Here is a 23,902-nt window from a genome sequence, read left to right as displayed (position 1 = left end):
TAACTAAGGGTTACTGATGAGCCATCAAAAGAGGCACAGGTAGTAGAATGTATACAACAATCTTCTTAGGAAGTTGAGGATCAAACTACAAGATCTACAGAAATTGAGACTACAGAAGAAGAACCCTCACAACAGGAGACTCCAAGCAAGAGTGATAGAGGGAAGGAGGTAGTTGAACACATCCCTTTATCATCCAGAGCCAAGGTTATAGAAAGACATATCCCAAGATGGTTTCAGAAAGAGATAATGAGGAGTGCCAACCATCAATTCCTTGCTTCAGAGGAAGATGTTTGTGACATTGCAGAGATTTTGAACAAGCCTAACTCTCCATTACATGATGCAACGCCATTTGCATTCATTACTACTACCCGAAACTAGGACTTATTTGCACAAGTGGCTCACCCTCTGAAAGGTACAGATGAAGAAGCTATTAGCATTCAAGACTATGAAGTGAAGGATATCATGTTAGGAAAGCCTACACGGGATACTTCCTGACAGATGATGACTATGGGAGTCAAGTAGGTTCTCAGCCATATGGAACAGGATGAGATTGAAATCAGAACACTGCAAAGGCAAGTTGAGATCTTAAAAGGATATTTAGCTAAAGTTATTGGTCCTCTTGATTCTGAATTTTCTGAGGAGACTTTGAATACCATTCTTAGAGAAGGGGAAGGTGTACAACTTAGTCCATTTTTGAGAGCTTGTTAGGATTGGCGAGATAGCCTTGAGGATAGGGGTGTTACTATAATCACAGGAAGTCTGAAGTTATTGCATTCTACACAAGAAAATGTTGACAAGATCGTGGCAATTTTTAGGTAGGACTTTAGTATTATGGATGAGGTACGGGTATGGAGCAAGGATTTACAAACTCTATAGGCCATAAAAGGGCAAAGGTACCACATTCTGATTGATGTATATAATGGAGAAGAGTTAGACATGATAGATGATTGGATAGAAAAGATTGTAGACGGTAATAAAATGATGGAAACATTGCATGATGAGATACATAGGCTCAAGGACCAAGCCTGAGAGAAAATTTTGGAAGCAGAAAAGTTGTACAGTGATGCATGCTTGGATATTTTTGAAGATGAAGAATGAGAGAAGCTTTTACCAATTGAGGTAGTTGTGGAAAATTTTAGAAAGACTTTAGAGAAAGCATGCAGTGATGAAGACATCAGACAAGCCTTCAGGACTGAGGAAGCACTGTTAGAGTTGGACACCAAACTCAGAGATTTTGCAGAAACTCAAATTGAGTTGGACAACTATAGATAGAAGGTCAAAGACAAGTATGAGGCTTTGGATCTTCTCGATGCTGCTAAGATTACTAAGATTATAGAGAAATTCAAGGGCAAACATCCAAACATATCTTTAGGATAAAGATGAGCAAAACCCGGATGCTAGAATTTCAATTTTGACACTTAGTAAAATTTTGAGATTTTGATCCAGTCAAGCTCCGCAGGTCTGCAATTCAGAGGTGCGTTGACAGTTGACAACCAGTTCCAAAAATAGCACTTTCCATGCATTGGGAGCGCATTTTGAGACAAGTTAACTCTGACACACATCAAATGAAGGGCCAACTTCTATTTTTGGTGTCTCCATGCACTTCTACTTCGACTAATGCCTTCCTCCTACTTTCTCTCTCATGCTTTCATTATTTTTGACATGTAAAGGGCACATGCATCCAATTAATGAATAAAATATGGATGGTGTCTCTCTAAGCACTAGTTAGATTATCAGTTTGTATATATTTAGTTTGTTTTAAATGTTTTAAAAGCATTTTATTGTATTAAGATATCTCTCACTCTCAACACAATTTGAGGAGATGATTTCTTATAAATACCCCATTGTAAAATGTAACAAGGGCTGCCGTTATTATGCAATAAAGTTATGCTTTTGGTGCTAGCATTCAGAGTGTAGTTATTCATGCCTGAATGTGTCATTATTTTGTGGATTTTATTCATGATATTGTGATTGAGCCCAAGGTTTATTGTGTTGTTTTTGGTTGTGCGATCTTTTAGTTCTGGTGTTTGCTACAAATATATGAATTTTGTTGACGTAACGAGCTTGAGAAGAGATCACCCAATTGTGTCTACATAGCTTTTTGTCTCGCATGAGCATACTTTCCATGGCCTTGTGATTTGATGAAGAGTGAAACATCATTCGATTTGTTAAATATTCTCATTGACGATTGCATCAGTGGATTCTAGGAAGCACTACTCCTATTTTCATTAGTTTCCTATTGATTTCTTTGAAGGTTTAACTCGCAGCATGTTGTGTTCTATAGCTTATGTCCATTTAGGAATTTCAATTTCAAGTTATTTGATTTCATGTTATTTGCTTTCAATTTTTTTATTTGATTTGCTAACCCCATGTTAGAATAGGACCTCATAGTAGCTACATTATTAGAGTTGCATTCATTGAAAAAATAGAAAATACAAAAATATTGTTCTTTTGGTGTGATATTTTGCGATAGCGAATAGATTTTACTTCAATTCTGAGGTAAAAGAGTTTTTAGAACCAGTAAAGGCCTCCTCGTGAACACTCACATTTATCTTCTACTGAGCAAATTTTGGTACGTCGCAAGACAAACATTGAACCTTGGAGCGGATCCTTAAAAATATTTGCTTTTCAGGAGAGGAATTACACTATGGATTCCTATTGTTGACCTTGTCCAAAATGAATGCCCAACAAGTAGCTTGAATGATTTCCTTTGACTAAAGAAAATGATATCGTATGCAGATTGAAGAAAGTATTGCATGGTCTAAAGAAAGCACCCAAAACCTAGTATGCAAGGTTAGAAAAATATTTGGCAAAATTGGAATTTGCTAAAGGCATGAAAGATAGTAATTTATATCTGAAAGAATTTGAGAATGGATTGTTGTTCATTGTAATATTTATGGATGACATAATCTCTGGAGGTAATGATGAAGCAAGTAATAAGTTTGCCAATGAAAGGAAGAATGAGTTTGAGATGAGTATGATTGGTGAAATGAGTTTTTTCTTGGGTTTAAAAATTGTGCAAAATAGTAATGATATTTTCTTATCACAAGCTAAGTATTTAAAAGATTTGTGTAAAAGATTTGTTTTTGGAAAATTGTAAGCCTATTGATACACCTATGATAACTGGTCACAAGTTATCTAACAAAGATTAGACACCTACAATTGAGAAGAAGTATACATCAATGATTGAAGGTTTGCAATATATGATTCACACCAGACCAAATATAGAATATTTAGTTGGGATTATTGGATGCGAAGTTGGTGATCTAGTATCAAGATGAAAAGAGATTTGGTTTAGTCAAAGGTAAAAGGAGCTATACATTTTTATTATTCTACAAGGAATAGTATAGAGACTAGTTGAATAGTGAGTTCAGTGGTCTTTCCCTTGAAGTTATTTGTATAGTGAGTCCTTCTGCCTTCTACAACTCCTAACAAGCTTGGCACAACACCTAATAGGGTTGGAATCTCCTAACAGGGATTCAAAGTCCCCTAACATGGACTGATATGTAGTAAATTTATTTCATTGGCTCCTAACAGAGTCCATCCTCTAACAAGGAACTTTTATATTAATACATCATTTTGTGGGTACCTTCCCCTCTAGGGTTTTCCCTCCGATCAAGGGTTTCCCTAGTTAACATATTTGGTTTTATTGTGTATGAGTATATTCTTAAGGTTATTGATTATATTGATCACATGATTAAGATCTAATAAGGTTGATAAATATTTTAGTAGTTGTATAACTGATTCACCCCCTCCCCCCTCTCAATTATCTTGGTGGACTTTACTTTCTAACAGATACAACCAAAGATAGGCAACCTAACCCACTATAAAATAAAATGCAATCATGCTTAATAGTGTAGTTGACAAAAAGACCTTTAGAATAGCTATTGTCTAGTACTTTTTAAAGTGCACAAAATCTTGATTTATCAAGGATGGAGACCTCTGCAATAGAGCTTGTACTCAAATTTCTCAAATAAAACATTCTAAATTCATGTTAACTTGGAAACCTACTTGAATTAATTTTTAAAGTTATTGAATAACCAATGAAGAATGGGGGAAGAATATCCTTTGAAGGTAGTTGCCACATGTTCCTCTTGAGAGCAAGTTAGAACTTCATGTTTGAGTAGTTACTACTAAGATCAATCAAAGATTCAAATAGTTCTCTCAAAGGAAAAATTACAAGCACCCTCTATGGTGTGATAGGGATGTGTGAGATGATATTATACCAAGTTATGGTATAGAACTTAATAACTATGGAAATTAGTCCTTAGATAGCTTGTTTGAAGTGTTTTCTTCTATTACACTAGCGTAGATATTGGGCTTTCTTCAAAGCCTTGAACATACATTCAATGTTGTAGAAGGCTTAGGAAAAACAAGTGTTTGGATTTTTGTGTTGTATTTTCATGATCTCAAAACATTTGAATACTCCATACATTATACAAAATAACAAACTATCCAAACTCAAAACATTATCAAATTCATGGAAAACAAAACAATCTATTGCCTTTAATAATTTATTTTCCATACATTAGAAAAGTGTAATGAATTTAACCCGAGTTTTAGTGCATCCGCTAAAATTTTGATCGCATTTGGAATATGTAAAATTGCATCAGTCCTAAGTTAAAATGCATTTAAATTTTTTTGGGTTACATATATCTTATTTCACATCACATTTGAGCTCTATTTTATTGGATACCATTGTGATACTATTTGATTGCATATCATTGTGCTACCCAAATTCTTAGAGAAGTATCCTATCCACATTCAATGCATCAATGCATCACATTTTCTTATTATCTCATCACATTCACTATTGGAAACTAAAATTGGAATAATTGTTATGTTGTCATTGATGTCAAACCTACTGGAGAGATATTTACTACCTATGTAGAGTACCATATCAGCTGATTGATGAAGAGGATTTGAAAAGAGAGATGATTAGTGATGTTGAGGAATGATGAGGAGTAAGTATGATGGAATTACAATTGGCACTTGATCAGTTAGACTTTGACAACATGATGTATTTTTCAACCATCTTATGAAGTAGAGATGCATTGAGTTTAACACAAGAAAATCCTAGTGAATAGTGGTTAGTTAATGAAGGAGGTAAAGCCAAAGATTAAGGAACTTAATGGTTAGCTGAGCATATTGGTATTAGCCAAGTGCTAGTTATGGTTGAGAAAGTTGTAGAAGTGACTGAGCATGGTAATGATTGAGCCAACCAATAGAAGCCAAACAAGATAACATAGTAATGCTTGAGCAACACAGTGATGTTTGAGTGTTAGTAAAAGTTATATTTTGTGAAATAATCAAGTTTAAGGATGACATAGTTCAATTTTTGAATTAGTCAAAGCACTTGAAAGATAATGATTGATGAGTTAGCATATTTGATGCATGAATAAGATAATTATGTGATCAAAGGAAAGGATTTGATGAGAAGTTTATAGAAATATCAAGAAAGGAGAGGAAGAAAAAAATAATGGATAGATATAATGGATCTAACCCAACCCTAAGATCTATGATGATGTTTAAGTGGAAGAAGATCAAAATTACCTATTTTTAAGAGATATTTTCTAAGGTTGGTTCATTTTTTATAGGCAATCTTAAGGAGAACCTATGAAGAACATATTAGTAGAGGAGAAGTGAAAAGATTGGTGAAGTGTGATTGCTTAAATGGTTTCCAAGCATATCAATGATGAAGATGCTAATGAAGGCCAATCAATGAACCAATAGAAGAGCGAATGGAGATGTGAATTTGAGTTGTGTTTTATAGATCAAACTTGTTGTTACTTTCTAACTATTGTGGTAGTAAAAATCCTTTAATCAAGGTTGAGCTAACAATTAGTTTGTAAATCCTTTGATCAAGGTGACATTATAATGGAATGATCCAAAATCCTCAAATTAGACCACTCCTAATAGGGTGATTAAATCCTTTAACAAGGTCACACCTAACCCTATGTTTTGTAACCTTTAATAGGGTTGGCTCTTAACTGAGCTCACTTCATGAGAGTGAAATGTTGGTAGCAAGTTACTGGTAGTTTTTCCTAAATTGGGTTTCCACATTAAATCTTGTTGTCATTTACTTGTGTGAATATTATGTTATGCATGCTATTTTTATAGTTGTTTATTTTACTATTGGTCAACACACATATATAGAACATAGAGATAAATAATATTAAGTTGTTGATGATGTGTTATATAGATCAAGTGGGTTAATGAGATTGTTTAAGTTGTTTAAAGTTAGTAAATATTGAATTGGTACATCTGGACCTGAGGATAATTGATTCACCCCCCTCTCAGTTATTCTAAATATTCTAACAATTCGCAACTTGTTTGGTCAAAAAAAATATATCACATATAAAACAATGAGTTGTTTTGTATAGTTTCAACAAATTTTGAAACTTAATTGAGATATCCATTTTCTAGTTTTGTCTAGTTCAGTCATAGTCATTAAATTATCTCATACATACCCTTTTGAAATAAGTGTCATCATTTACATTGTTCCATTGAACAAATCATTTTGACCTTCACAATAGGAATACATCATTTTATATTATACTTCATCACCATATACACACATGCTTGATATTTACTTTCACAAAACTGAAACACACATTTATCACTTGGTTGTACCCAATTTAGAATTTTAGACAATATCAAACATGTCAAAAGAGAAATTCATCAAAAAATTTCATACCAATATGAACAAGGTCATAAAACTTTAAGCAACCCAACAATAGCAGAGAGAAGGAAGTAAAATAACAAGAAATAAAACCTCAATTTTTGGGATTGCTATAGATATTATTAGGATTGTTACATCATATGTGTCGACACTGACATCAAAATATTTCATATTCTTGATAGTGATCTTAGTTTTTTTAGTAGAGATATTATGTTGGTATGTATTATGTATTGAGAATTATATGTTGTGTAGTTACAAATGGTTGAAGGGATGATTTATTGTAAATTAAAGTTCACCAAGATAACTTAGAGGGTGGGGGTGTAGGTGAAACAATTATCAAATTAAAACAACTCTAAATATCCTTATTAAATCCAAATTATGTAAATAGTAGATGCAAAAAACATAGAAATATTATCATACACAATAACACCATATTTTTTAACTAGGAAAACCCTTGATTAGAGGGAAAACCCTAGTGGGGATGGTACCCAACAAAATGATATACTAATATATAAGTTCATTGTAAGAGGATGGAACCTGTTAGGAGTCAATGAAATACATTCATTATATCTCAATCACTATTAGGAGAATTTGAATACTTGTTAGGAGATTCCAACCTTGTTAGTAGTTGTGGAAGGTAGAAGGACCCACTATCCAAACAACTTTTGGAGCAAGACCACCAAACTCACTGTCCAACTAGCCGTAGCATTATCCTTCATAGAATAATGCAAGGAAAAAACTGTCCACAATAACTTCTTTGCCAAATACAGTCTCTTTGTCGGCTCATTGTGCCTCAACTACACCAAACACTTCTATGATCAAAAGATATTCAAAATTAGGTTCACTAGATCTCACATACAATTTCACATACTTGCATTGCACTTAATTTGTTCACAACCACAATATACAATAAGGAAATAACCTTTCCTTTATACCAAGTCCTAGAATAGGTTATTGAGTTAGTCTTGCGGATTTCTCAATTTATAATAATAATATAGGACCATCTTAATATATTATATTACATGTTACATTATATTATTACATCTTTTCACAATTTCAACCAAACTATTGTCTTAGGGTCTACATGACTCTTCACACAATGCTCATCTAGATTTGTGTGTTTTACCATCACATATTCATGCTGCCTTCTACCTTTGTACAAATTTTCTTAACCAAATTTTGTCTCTTTTGGAAAATATAATAAAAACATCAGCAACTGCTACACATGAACTCTATCAGAATGTTGTCTTTTATTTATCTTGAATAATTGTCCACTATCTTCATGTTTCCATATGCATGCTTAGCCACACCATCATGACACTCTATAGAAAATGTCCTCAACTATGCATAACCTCATCTTCAATCCTCAAATTGCACAACGTTAGTCTCTATTTGCTACTTTTTCAGTCTTACAAAATAACATGTATGTTGACATCAATGAAAAACATTGCCATGAATGTAACATATGACCACTACATCATCTCTCCAACTATGTTAAGATACTCTCCCATAGGAATATCATCAAAATTAATGCTAACATGTTTGTAGTTGACGTGTACCAATTCATAAATGTTGAGGATATAATTTGAGAAAGTTATAGTTTGTTGATTAGAGATTGATTTTCTTGCTTTTTTGGTTATTCTAGAAATGATAATATTGTTTTTTGATCAGTTTGGAGTATTTGTGCAATATTTTGTGTTTCTAACTTAGTGGTGAGTTTGGGACTTGGATATGTGTTCTCAACTTAAATGGTTCATGGTTTATAGTTTTTCTAGATGGTTTTCTTTGATGAAAAAGTTTTTTGTTCGATGTTGATGACGAATAATGTAGAGTTAGTTATAAATTTCAAGTCAAAATTGTATATGTTGCTGATGTGGTATTCCAAATTTATTGTTGATTCTTCTAGATCATATTCTATTCTTTTTGTTGGATCACATTGGGTTACGTGATTAGATTCAATGGATTTCTTGAAGCATATTGTTATGTTCTTTGTCAACTTGGTGAAGCTGACATGTTGTGTTGGATTATAGTGTAATTAATGTATCATGACATGCTTGAGGTCTGTGTTTTGGGCCTAGATATGTCTTAGCTAATGTATCTTAGACTGCATGCTAATTTTAATATTTTTTTATATAACTGAGGTTATGGTTGAGGACAACCTTGTTTATTCTCAAGGTTGATGAATTGTATATAAAGATGAGATATTTTATGTAGTTGAAAGTGTGAGAATGGACTAAAGAGTTTATGTATGACATAGTGCAAGCATGTTTTATTAAATATTAAGAGAAGTGGAATATTGGAATCTATTTTTGAATCAAAGAGTTACTATACTTGATTCGATCTATATTGGCATACCAAAGATACTATCAACCAATTCATAAATTAGTGAATTGTTGTCCATAGTGTATTTTAATCTATCTCAAGGTTATTTCCCTTGTTATAATCTTAGGGTTGTTTCCCTTGTTGTAATCTTAGAGTTGTTTCTTTTTTGTATCTTTGAGTAGTGAACTCTAGGAAGTGTGAATAAATGCTTTTGCATTCCCTTTTTGCCTTTAATAGGGTATTTGTACTAGGACATTATCTAGTGCATTTGATCCCTACTGCATTTTTTCATTAACTAGATTCCTACACAAAAAATACTTTTGTTATGTGTTGTGATGTTGTTATCTCTTGAGCTCTATTATTTATTTATTACATCTAAGTTCTAATGGTGAATAATTATTTTAGGTATTATATTTTGAATAGCAAGAATCCAAGGGTTCCCCTACTGGAAGTAATCTATATCCCTGCAAATAAACACACAATAAAAACACAACAAAAATGCAATATTTAATACCAAATCACAATACTTGATTCATATAACAACTATTTACATGTAATATGCCTGTTGTAAAGCCTTTTGTATTTGGGCTAAATACAAAAAGAAATTAGAAAATAGTTTTGCAAGATCCCTTAAGATCCAACTCCACACTAATCCCAGCTAGTCTAGATCCAACCTCCAAGGAAGATCTCAACTTGTGCTCACAAGCCCACTAAGCAATCTCTTTGTTTCCCAACCCTCAACTACTAGCCCTTCTCAAAGTTGTCTCCTACACTTCATCATCTTCTCCAAGCTAAATGATCTACCATCTCACTAAGACTCTACAAAACACCCCTACTTATACTGAACTAAGCCACAAGTCAGCTTAGCCCATTGCAAATTAAAATAAACCCTTACATTAACTATTTGCATAAGCCACAAGTTGGTTGCAACACAAATTGAATACCCATACATAAATTAAATGCCAAAAGTTGGCTCATTGACAACTTGGTACCATAGGAACCAAGACCAAACTGAGTGTTAGAGAAGACCATGCCAATTGTCAGCATCACCACAAACATAACCAAGATCCCTCCATTAATCGAGCACCAGTATGTGCCAAGTCCTCTAGAAAAAACCAAGCCCCTTCATTGATCCAACTGCTTGGGCAACACTACTACCAAGCTCCCAGTACAAACCAAGCTCCTAGTATCTACCAAGTACCCCAAGCATCATCAAACATATTCATTAACTGAGTCACTCGGTTAACACATCAACCAAATCAGATCAATATTGACCAAGTCCCTTTCATTCTTTGACCAAGTCCTACAACTCCAAGGTCAAACCATACCATCATATAGGATTTCTAGCCAACAAAGGATATTCCTACATCAATTTTGGCACACAACTAATTAACCCACCCTCTCAGTTGTGTGTCCTTCCTTGTTCCTAACAATTAATATAAAAAAAATCATTTTTTGAATAAAAAATAAAAAAATTTGATGGAACAAACTATGAAATATGGAAGGGTATAATGATTACACATTTAATTTTCATGGGAATGGAGTATTGGGAAGTTGCGAAGAAAGACTACAAGGTTTTAGATCTTATTGCTACTATTGCTAATCGGAAGAAAGAATTTGAAGCAACATGAGAGCTAAGGAAGCATTATATAGGGAATTATGAGATCCTAAATGAACTAAATTCATTGGATTGGAGATTGTACATGAGATATGGGTGAAATTGAAAAAATTTCAAGATGGACACATCTTTATGAAGAAACCAAAATTGCAGAGTTTGAAAGGAGGCTTGGATCTTTGAGGATGACTACAGATGAGGATATTAGTACTTATGTGCAAAATATGGCCCAACTTGTTTATGGAATCATATGTACACATTGAGCAATAGATGAGATACAAATTCTCTCAAATAAAATGAGATCCTTTCTACCTACTTATGTCAAAAAAGATATTAAAAATTAAGAAATCATTATAGTTTCTATTATAACCAAGCATTGGTTAGTAACTTATATGCTTTTAAATGATAAAATTTAATGATAATTTTCTAAAGATGGAGATTGCATTTAAAGCCACTATATCTAGGACAATAATAGAATATATGATAGTGATGAGAATTATTCAAGTTATTCTAAGCATGGATCGATATATGCTAATGTTTTGGAAGAGAATGAAGAACATGATTGGAAGTTGGAAGAGTTGGAACCTTTGACTTGTAAGAGAGTATCCCAGGGTGCAAGTAAGTATGAGAGAAAAATACATCTAATTTTTTCTTTTTCATGTATTAAGATTGGTAATTTTTCTTCTATACGTTAGGAGAGAGTACCAAAACATAAGACTATAAAGTTTTAGCCTAAATATCATAAAAAGTTTTATTATGCTAGTGAAGGTGTAACTGATGATGAATCCAAGAAGAGTGAAGAGGAAATTGGGTTTATTTCTAAAAAAATGAGAATCCTACTTTTCTAAATAAAGAGAAAGACCTAGTTACACATGTTGAAAAAAAGATGAATGGGTGATAGATAGAGGATTTTCACATCACATGACAAGAGATGAGAACAAATCTATGAAGTTAGATAGATATGATGATAAATCAAGAATAATTCAAGGAGGAGAAGTGAATAATAATTGGTAAATCAAGAAATGAGATTGCGTCATAAAATAAAACCATAGGCAACATTTTTCATTTGAGTAATGTAGAAAATTGATGCTTGATTGATAAGATTAATGATAGTTGGTTATGACATAAATTACTTTTTCATGCAAACTTTGATACCATTGTAAAGATAAATAATTCAAATTTTGTAACAGACTTTGCTAAACTTTTGAATCTTGCTAACGTAAAGTGTAATTAATGTCAGTTGGGAAAGATAACAATATCTATTATTAAAATAATATTTTATCATTCAAATGGATTGCTAGATTTTATCCATAGAGGCTTTTGTGGTCCTGCAAGAACTAAGAGATATTTTGGAAATAAGTATTTTATTATTTTCATTGTTGATTACTCTAAAATGGTGTCAATTACATTTTTGAAGGAGAATTTTAAAGATATTTGATATATTAAGAGTCTTAGAGCTATGGTTGAGACAAAATTAGGTCTAAGGTTGAAATGTTTGAGATTAGACATAAGTGGAGAATTTACTTCAGGCAAGTTTACCGATTATTGTGAAGAGAATGAAATAAAGAGAAATATATCATCTTCTTAGATCCCACAATAGAATGAGATTATAAAGAGAAGAACCAAAAATCTTCTTAACACTGTAAGCACTGTGAAATGGAAGGGAAAGTACCATAGATGTACTCGAGAGAGGTAGTTAGTAATACAATCTATATATTGAATCAAGTTCAAATTAAGCATGGAATAGGTAAAACCCCTTATGAGATATGGTATGGTCATGTCTCTATTATGAATTATTTCAAAATATTTGGAGGAAAATGTTTTTTATTAATATAAAAGAAAGTTTTGAAGAGGCCCAAAAACCCTTGACATCATTATAATAGAGCATTCATTTAAGCCCACTAAATAAAACTACTAAAAAAATGAAAGCACCTAGACCAAAAAAAACCAAAATAATTTGTAAAGTACCCAAAAAACATAGATGATAGGAAACAATCAACCAAAAAAGACCAACAAAAACTAACATAGACTAAGCCACATGCTTGAGGAGTACACTAGTTCCTCCTCTAGCACAAAGAGCTTTTGAAGAGACTCTTTGATGTTGTTCTGCACTTTGGGAGATTCCACATAATTCTTATTCATGTTTTTTTGTGTGCACAACTCGAGGGTAGTGTAATCACCTAAAAATGGTCATCTAGACTATTAGCCCCCTTCTCAACATTTTGGCTAAATTAATTTAATCATTTACCTAGACCAAATTGCTAATAATCAATTTATTTGATTATAACCTATAGTTTGACTATGCTATCCTAAGTTCATTATTTGATTAAAAGAACATGTCCCCTTTTAATTAAATAAAAGACACCATTCTTCTAACCCACTTAAAGTGCACACATAAAGTTCTTTTTCTATTTTGCAATTAAAAGAAAAGGCTTTGTGACTTTTGTCTTATATGACAAGTCAACTTATATTCTATTGGTTGACTTGTGTGTGCACATGGATCACTCCTTTTTTCAAATTCCACTGTTGATCATCCAACATCTTCATCTTGATCTCTATCATTCGTACGACTTTAAAAGGGAGAGAGCTTTCCCCCTCAAAGGATCCATATTTTGAGTATTGTTATGCTGCAGGTTTTCTAATAGGTTTCTTTGGAGCTTTGTGGAGAACTTTTATTTCTTGTCTACATTCTCTCATACCATAACATTTTAGCTTAGATTCATGTTGCATGTTAGTTTAGCTTCTATTTTGCAATAACCTATCTCACATAGGTTAATATTTGGATTGTAACACTCTCATACATGTTTTAGCATAGCTAGATTTTGTATTCTCATCTTAGCTTAGTTTTCATATTTGCATTGCATCCTTGAGGAACTCCTTGGGACATTTGCATTCTTGCATCTTGTCTTTGGAACCTCCCATTGCATGGTTTACTAGCAAGAAGAGTATCTCTAAGGCTCATTTGAGAGCTTTCTTATTCTTGAAATATACTCTCTTGCACTCCATGGATAGAGAGCTCTAAGCCGACATCCAAGCATTCCAAACTCATGGAATCATTTGGATAGAAGTGTTTAGAGTGGGGCACTTTTGAGTGTACATTTTTGCATAGAAATAGTCTATCAATACTTGCTACAACTATCTACTTCTTAAGAGCATTTGTTTGATCTTTTCACTTGCTCTTGATCTATCTTCTTTGCTAGGTGTTAGTATTCTTCTTGAATTCTGACATCATCTCTATCCTAGTGTTTAGTACTACCATTATCAGACTATACATTCAAGATTTGCTATCTCTTTCTGCATTTGATTTTTCAAAATCAGATATCTATTTCTATTGCTGCCTACTTGGCTTTTGTTTTCTTTGACATAATGTGTTCCTAGATTGATCACACATTAGTCAAAGAGGAGAAAATGTAATCACATAAAAATGGTCATCTAGACTATTAGCTCCCTTCTCAACATTTTGGCTAAATTAATTTAATCATTTACCTAGACCAAATTTCTAATAATCAATTTATTTGATTATAACCTATAGTTTGACTATGGTATCGTAAGTTCATTATTTGATTAAAAGAACATGTTCCCTTTTAATTAAATAAAAGACACCATTCTTCTAACCCACTTAAAGTGCACACATAAAGTCCTTTTTCTATTTTGCAATTAAAAGAAAAGGCTTTGTGACTTTTGTCTTATATGACAAGTCAACTTATATTCTATTGGTTGACTTGTGTGTGCACATGGATCACTCCTCATTTCAAATTCTATCGTTGATCATCCACCATCTTCATCTTGATCTCTACTGTTTGTATGAATTTAAAAGGAAGAGAGCTTTCCCCCTCAAAGGATCCATATTTTGAGTATTGTTATGCTGTAGGTTTTCTAATAGGTTTCTTTGGAGCTTTGTGGAGAACTTCTATTTCTTGTCTACATTCTCTCATACCATAGCATTTTAGCTTAGATTCATGTTGCATGTTAGTTTAGCTTCTATTTTGCAATAATCTATCTCACATAGGTTAATATTTGGATTGTAACACTCTCATACATGTTTTAGCATAGCTGCATTTTGTATTCTCATCTTAGCTTAGTTTCCATATTTGCATTGCATCCTTGAGGAACTCCTTGAGACATTTGCATTCTTGCATCTTGTCTTTGGAACCTCCCATTGCATGGTTTACTAGTAAGAAGAGTATCTCTAAGGCTTATCTGAGAGCTTTCTTATTCTTGAAATATACTTTCTTGCACTCCAAGGATAGGGAGCTCTAAGTCGACATCCAATCATTCCAAACTCATGGAATCATTTGGATATAAGGGTTTAGAGTGGAAAACTTTTGAGTGTACATTTTTGGCGCCCATCGTGGGGCTTGAATCAAGTTTCTAAGTCCATTTGCTTTTATTTTTTATCTCTAATTTTTTATAGCAGCATATTGGATCTAATCAAGTGCTTTTGTCGAATTATCACTTTGGTTTTAAGGCCAACCCATAAGTAGATTGGTTTGAAGGCCAAAAATCTAGTTGGTTTAAAGATTTGATTATATCTTTTAAACCACTTGGAGTTTGGTTCTGAAATGTTTTTTGCAAGTTTGGTATGTGTCCAAAATGTCTTAGTCCGATTTTCAGAGCATTGTGACATGATTTGCGAAAGTTATGAGTTTTTTTGTTTTTTTTTTTCATAAAAAGCTATATTTGATCGCAAATCAATGTATTTTTCAGAAAAAATTACATTTTTAGAAAGGTTTTTGAATTCTAAGGGGGGTAATTTCTTTGTGTTTTGACTTTGAGGTCATATTAGTGATCAAAAACTCAATTTGATAAATCTATCCTATTTTGACAAAATGGGTCTGTAGGGCACAAATGAAGAGATTTTTTTGAATACATTTTTGAAAAGCTCTCTAGTTTTTAGTAGGGGTTTCTTCTTTGCATTTCTATTTTTGGATCCAAAATCATAGCAAACAAGTCCAATCTTATTGACTAGGTCAAAATCAAAGAGTAAAAATGAGAGCATTTGTGATTAACTTGCACTTTCTTTGTATGTAGTTCGCTGGAAGATAAATTGGCTTTTTGAGGCAAATAACCACTTTTTATTGCATATTTTTATGTTATTTCACATTAACTTTTGGTGCTAACAAGTTGTGATTTCAGGTTGCCATCTTTGTGAAAAAATTGAAACATTGCATAAAAAGAATGCATGTCAAAGCTTCAAATGCACAAGGGCTATTAATGATTGTTTGCAGGGTTTCCCAACACATAAAAACCCAAATTTTCTTTTTCTTTACTTTTTACATGTGTGGCATATACTAGTTATTTTTTTATAGGCACATTAAAACTTACGATTGGGATCTTTTGGTGATAGGAGAGTATGCTCTTCACCCTTGTAGTGAATCAGAAATCTTGACTTACCATTTGGTTTCAAGAGTAAGAGGCAACTGAATCTTCTTGGTGTGTTTTGGGGAAGCAATCAAGGTAGGATAGTATGCTTTTCACCCTTGAGGTGAATCAGAAATCTTGACCCTTGAGAGTGGATCCATTTTGTGGTAGTTAGGATTCTTTAGAGGGCCTGCTCTTGGAAAACCTAAGAGGAATGACCCAAGTGGGGAGAAGCAGATTACCCGACTCTTCCAACCCACTATAAATTCAAGGTTATCAAGGACACAAAACCTTTGTAAACATAGTGTTTTTCTTTGCCTAGTGTGATCGCTTATGGGATTTTGACCATAAAGAGGTCACTAGGCAAGAATGCTTAAGGTACTCTTGTGGTCATGAGATTGGTTACTCATCACAAGGTGAGGTGTCCCATAATCGGGAGCAAGAGGAAAATTATAAATGGAAGCCCTATCTAAACACCCTAAGTTAGTAACTACCCTTTTTAGCCGCTCAACTTCTTGGTTCAAGGATCGATCCTAGTGGACTACCCAAATCACCCCAAGATTTACACTCACCATAATTGTTCCCTTGGTTGTGCTTATGACACTTCCATGAAAAAGCCAATATCTCTTATGGGAAACCACTTGGTGTGAGGCAAAGGAACATCAAGTGTGAGCCAAGTTGTTAAGTAATGAACCATGACTTTTAGGTAGATATTGCTTGATGTGTTCTTGAATGTGCTAGACCTGTGAAAATCTTTGGAACATACACATGATGATAGTTCTAGGGATTTATTTTGAGACCTCACATCTGCTTGTATCATGCAAGGTTACTTTGTCCCTTGCTTGATTGTTTGAAGAATATTCCATGTGTCAGTATCTTGCTTGGAAAGAAATTGCTTTTGAACATCAAATTTTCTATGCTATCAATTACTATCAAACTTTGTCAACCAAGTCAAAATGTCAAGTGCAAATATTTTCTTGTGTTACTTACTAAGGGGGGTTTCATCATTTGACAGTGATTTGTTATGTCTCTAGTGCTTAAACATGCTTAAAGTGGCTCTTTGGTCGTAGTGCTCTTGGTCTTTTTGTCTTCATGGTCTATGCATGCTTGCTAGTTATCCTTTTGCTAAAATGGTTACCTTGATTTCTTGACTACACTCTTGGGTTGGGAAAGTTGTTCACTTGTTACCCCACTTGCTCTATCTACTTGGCTATTTGGCTTCTTGCCTAGCTCTTGACTTGAGTCACTAGTGTCATAACTAACTTGGACACTTTCTTGACAAGTCACTTTACTCTATCTTTACTACATTGACAAGTGAATAATCTACCTCTCTAGTTTGGACATCAAATTATCTTATATCACCTTGTTAGCTTCCTCTAGTCTCCTTCATGCTTGATTATCTATCTACCACTATGGCATTCAAAGCTTGTGCTATCAAACCTTAGCCAAATCTAGATTATCATGATATCCTCCATGCCACTAAAGAGTTTCAAGATCTATATGCGTAATACAAAGAACTAGAAGAGACAAATGATCTTTCTTACCTTCATCTCTCTAAGTGCATGATAGAAATGAAGTCTAAACTTGAGAAAAGGTTAGAGGAGAAGATTGAATTCTTAAATAATTCTCCCTTAAGACCTTTACATACACATGGTTCATCTTCTTCAAGGTCTTCATATTCTACTCCAAGACATCAAATGTCTTCATCTTCTAGATCTAAAGACCTCCTTAGAGAGAAAGAAAGTGATATCTACTTTGAGCCTATTCCAAGATATCATGATGGACCTATCTTTGACCAAGACAATGATGAAGACATGGATGCATACCATTCACTTGAGAAACAAAAAAAGGGCTCTAGACATAATTTTGATAGAACTTTTTCTCCCTTGGAAGATTCTTATGATGACACTTTGCAAACACTTCTTAGCACCAAGCTCATCAGGTTACCTAAGTCTAGCTCATATGGAAACCCATTCTTGGGTATCTTTTGTGCTTATTATCAAGATAATGAGCATAGTACTTCAAATTGCATTGAGCTGAAACATAAAATCCAAGATCTTATTGATAATGGAATTATTGATACCTCTAATGACTCATGTGATGAGGATACTTTTCTTGAGAAATATCATATTAATGAACCTATGTCTAGTGATGGTTTCCTTGATACCTCCACTTATTCCAACACTCATGCATCTCCCAACACTTCAAAGCTTTCCAACATGCCTCCATCAAACAAAAAACCTAGTGCTTTCCATATGCAATATGCGTACCCTCAAGGGCTACCTCTAAAAGAAACTCAAGCTAACCTTCACTTGGCTGGAAACCTTTTCCATGGTACTAATCCTAAATATCCTCAACCTTCATGCACTACTACGCCTAATCCATGCACTACTTCATTCACTCTTCATTCGCCCTTGTCCTTAGAAGGAGCTCCATGTCAAGAGGACCCTCAAAAAGAAAAAGCTATATATGTCAAGAAAGATCAAGATCAAGCACCCTTTCATCTTCAAAATTTCACCCCTCGATATCCTATGTCTTTTCCATCCCCCAAGTATGATGAAGATACCACTTCCATTATCTCCCTTGAGCTTACTGAAAATTATGATAAAAGTTCTCTTCATATGCTATCCAAAGCTACTTGTCAAGATCAAAACATCCCCTCATGTTCTACTTCTCCACATCCACTTCAAAATTGTGCTCAAGCTTCAAGTGCTTCTATTAAAAATGTTGTTCCTATCAAAGGTACTCATGAGTCTATTAATGGCTTTGACCATGTTACTCACTCTAAAGATGTTGATATCCCTTCCCACTATCCCTTTGTATCTTATAAATCTATCCTTGGTCCTTATCCATCTAAGCTAAATCATTCAAACCTTCCACCCATATTGGGGCCTTATGTTCCTCGATCCCCTACATTCACTCCTAGGTCATTCCCTAACTCTCCTATAATACCTCAAGATCAACAAAGACACTCATCCTTGATGACTTTTCACCTATCTATACATCTAAACTAGTCATATCATCCTTATTCATCCACAAATCCCAAGTCCTTTGGAAGTGAGAATAAACATAAGAATCCATTGAAAAAGAAAGATCACTATGTCCCATCTAATCGACATGTGAATGCTAAGAAGGAGAATGCACAAAAAAGACTGCAAAGGTCCACTATTAAAAAAGCTAAATCAAAGAAAATATGGGTTCCTAAACCTATTATTGAAGAAATGTGTTTTGAAGTATCCAAAGGAAAAGCTAAAGCTATATGGATTCCAAAGTCTCTTTTAGAAGACTTGAATATTGAAAATACTTCAAAGTTGACATTCAAGCTTCCAAAGGCTTCCATTCCATCTTCTTCCAAAAATCTTCCTAAAAATATTCCAAAGCCTTCCACTCCACTTTTTTCCAAATCTCTTCTACCACCTCATACATCTAAATCTCAAGCTATTTCATCCATGATTCCTCCATTGTTCCAATACCCTTCAAGGTGTGTGTCAATGTTGATCTTGTCCAATATTTTAGCTACCCTCATGAAATCCTCTAAAGTTTACACTTACTTTCTATACATGAACTCTTATCCTCAATATATTCTTCCTACTACCATTTCTCTTTCATCACCCTATCAACATCTTTGATCATACCTTTCTATGGTCTTGGCTTATCATGACTTATCTTTCCTATAGGAGCACTATCTACATTCAAAAAGTTTGAGCTCTTTCTAAAAATTCAAAAAATTCAAAAAAAGAAAGAAAAAGAAAAAAAAAGAAAATGTGCCTTGGTGAAGACCACTTCTTGTGGCACCTTGGTAGCAAAAGTAAAGAGAAATAAATCCATCCTATGGTGAAAACTACTTCTTGTGACACCTTGGATAAGTACCATGATGAAAACCTGGTAAATAGACATCATGCATAATTCTTCCACTATCCATCTATCCCCTCTTCTCTCTTTGATCTTCACAATGTTAAGCTATCTTTGCATATTGGCTATCTTATCCATGAGATTCTCTATTTGTGCTTTCTCATTCCCTCATAGCCTCCATCTTGAGCTTTATTTTTATTGCTCTATCCCATCACTATCCTATCTAGTTGACCCCTTGGTCTTGATCATAATAAATAAAACATGGTTCTCATAGGTCTCTTGACATGGCTGCTCTTTTGGACTACACACTTCATGCTATCTCACTTGTTGGCTTCATTGCTTATCCTACATGCTATCTTTCTCATTACTTCCATTGCTTATCCAAAATATGCTTCATATGACTATTTCACCTCTTTCCCTAGCTTGGGTACTCTTGAGGATCACTTTCACTTGCTTCAAATTCCTTTCTTATGCATCATTGCTTATCCATCGGCTTGTTTCTCCATCGTGTCCTATACCTTGCTAGACATTGGGAGAAAATGATGTGATCTTGCTTGAGAACTAGTGATCTCTAAATTATTCTAAAAAATCCAAAAAATCATATATGATGCTGAAAAAATCCTAAAAATCAGAAAATGTCCTGAAAAAATGATCATCTTAGTGAAAACCTAACAATAGGTGCTTTGATGTATCACCAAAAAAAAAATAAAAAATAAAAAATAAAAAAAAATTGAAAAAAGTCTTGAAAAAATCTGTACAGTGGTGAAAACCTGGAAACAGGCACTACTTGAGACCTTTATAGCTATGTCTATCAGTCTTAATCATCCATTTCACTACACATTTCCTGGCTTGGAATTGTTTCTTGTCCTCGTCTCGGGGGAATAGCTACTTAGCCTATTGAGGTATTCTTGTGCATTAGGGTTTCTTTGACAACTCACAAATTTTTTTTTCTCAACACTTCCCCCACCTTGACATCAAGTGTTTTTCAACACTTTTCAGATAGTTTACCTATGGTCTTCGATGTCGCGATATTTCTCACTATTAGAGTCAAGTCTTGAAGAAATAGCCAAGCGACTTACACACACGCACTTAAACACCTAAACAATTGAGCTATGCTAATCTTTATCTACTTTGTGTGATGTCTATGATGATTTCTTTGCCATGTGTTCCCTCCCTAATAGTCTTTCGAGGATGTCATTGACTAGAAGACTGGTGGCATGGGACATATTTTCTTGATTTCTGCTTGTGGGTATACTTTGTTTGTCTATAGTGTTGTAAGCATTTATGCTTGTCTTATCCAACATTTTGACTTACAAATGTATCATCCTTGACTGTTTCACAAGATCACACTTGGGGGTTATCTTGGTGCTTATACCTTGATACAGGTGTAATCTTGCTAAATCAAACTTAAGGAATCTAATCGTGTAGTTATCTTGACTTACATGTCTCTGATGCTTAGATTGGATTTCCACATACCTATCTAATATTGATCATATGCATATTTTCATAGTTATACTAGTGATAATTATATGATCTCATGAAGTCCCTAATGAACACTCAATGATGAAATTAAGAGTCTAAATGTTATACACTTCTTGTTGGTAAACTACTTTGCATATTAGCTTGCATTTTAGGTTAATTTTCTAGCTTAGTCTTGCATTCTTCCGTATGGGGAGAGCTCTCTCTTCATCTTTTCGAAGACATATCAGCTAACTCCTTTCATAAATTTCTTTACTTTCTTCTTGTTCATGTCTTTTCACCTTCTTAATCTATCACTTCATCTCTTTTCTATCTTATCATCACATTATATAAATTTTTGACCTCTTATATAATTTTGATGTCTTGGATTCATTTTCGGGATCAAAATCAAAATCCTAGTTCATCTTGATGGTCAAAATTGCATTTTAAAATTCCAGCTTCTTCTATGTAGTTAGCCGACCCTTTGAGGTCTAATCTTCGAATCATTGCTGGGACATCTTCATTTCTTCATGTCTTCATCATTTCTATGCTTCATATCTACTTCTATTCACCTTTTCACTTCTAAATCATCTTTCTACTTGATTTGACCTAATTTTTATGATTTATCTTTTGCAATCAACTTTGGTCAAATTGGGGCATTTTATCAGTTTCTTATAGTCACTCTTTGGTTCTAATCATTCATCTATCATCCCAGACATTGAAATATCTCAATTTATTCATATCTAGCTCATTTTTGAATTCCCCTTACTTCATTTTTATTTCAATCTTGAGGGGGTAGAAATAGTCTATCAATACTTGCTACAGCTATCTACTTCTTAGGAGCATTTGTTTGATCTTTTCAATTGCTCTTGATCTATCTGCTTTGCTAGGTGTTAGTATTCTTCTTGAATTCTGACATCATCTCTATCCTAGTGTTTAGTACTACTACTATCAGACTATACATTTAGGATTTGCTATATCTTTCTGCATTTCATTTTTCAAAATCAGATATCTATTTCTATTGCTGCCTACTTGGCTTCTATTTTCTTTGACGTAATGTGTTCCTAGATCGATCACACATTAGTCAAAGAGGGGAAAATTTAATCACCTAAAAATGGTCATCTAGACTATTAGCCCCCTTCTCAACATTTTGGCTAAATTAATTTAATCATTTACCTAGACCAAATTGCTAATAATCAATTTATTTGATTATAACCTATAGTTTGACTATGCTATCCTAAGTTCATTATTTGATTAAAATAACATGTTCCCTTTTAATTAAATAAAAGACACCATTCTTCTAACCCACTTAAAGTGCACACATAAAGTCCTTTTTCTATTTTGCAATTAAAAGAAAAGGCTTTGTGACTTTTGTCTTATATGACAAGTCAACTTATATTCTATTGGTTGAATTGTGTGTGCACATGGATCACTCTTCATTTAAAATTCCACCGTTGATCATCCACCATCTTCATCTTGATCTTTACCATCCATACGACTCTAAAAGGGAGAGAGCTTTCCCCTTCAAAGGATCCATATTTTGAGTATTGTTATGTTGCAGGTTTTCTAACAGAGTTCTTTGGAGCTTTGTGGAGAACTTCTATTTCTTGTCTACATTCTCTCATACCATAGCATTTTAGCTTAGATTCATGTTGCATGTTAGTTTAGCTCCTATTTTGCAATAATCTATCTCACATAGGTTAATATTTGGATTGTAACACTCTCATACATGTTTTAGCATAGCTGCATTTTGCATTCTCATCTTAGCTTAGTTTCCATATTTGCATTGCATCCTTGAGGAACTCCTTGGGACATTTGCATTCTTTCATCTTGTCTTTGGAACCTCCAATTGCATGGTTTACTAGCAAGAAGAGTATCTCTAAGGCTCATCTAAGAGCCTTCTTATTCTTGAAATATACTCTCTTGCACTCCATGGATAGGGAGCTCTAAGCCGACATCCAAGCATTCCAAACTCATGGAATTGTTTTGATAGAAGGGTTTAGAGTGGGACACTTTTGAGTGTACAAGTAGTGTCCTAACGAACCACACTTAGGTTCCTAATCCAAATCGATCATTGATTTATCTTTTTTGAGACCTTCCAACATAGACTAAAAACCTTTAAGATTTTTAATTAATACCTTCAAACCTTCATAGATATATTGGATGAGTTTTTTTTAGCATAGAATCATTATGATAAATCTTGTGAGAAAGGTCCTAACTAATAGAAGCACAATGTTTCCTTGAATAGTAGAAGCACCCCCATTGATACCAAAATTGACATCTTTATTCACCTACATATTATTTTGTATAATCTCTAACCTCTCGTATATCTTTTTGTTCTTAGGTGAATGTTTTAAATTTATTGAACCATCCATTTATCCATTCTGAAATACAAAGCTTTTATAGTTTGGAGAATACCCATAGTAGTGTCTCTTTTATTATTGAAGTCTTTAATGTTTAGCTCAAAAGAAACCTCTTTCTGTGCTTCATCACCTTTTTGAGCATCTCTAAGGCTCGAGTTATCATTATCAAAGAGAGAAAGGGGAGAGAGATTGTCATTGTTAACATGATCTTCATAGTCCACAAGGATGGTTGATTTATGAAAATTTTGA

The sequence above is a fragment of the Cupressus sempervirens genome, chromosome 7, assembly GCF_028749045.1.
Source record: "Cupressus sempervirens isolate cs-2001-9-10 chromosome 7, ASM2874904v1, whole genome shotgun sequence".
Taxonomy (NCBI): Eukaryota; Viridiplantae; Streptophyta; class Pinopsida; order Cupressales; family Cupressaceae; genus Cupressus; species Cupressus sempervirens.
Note: the sequence above shows the minus strand (reverse complement) of the source record.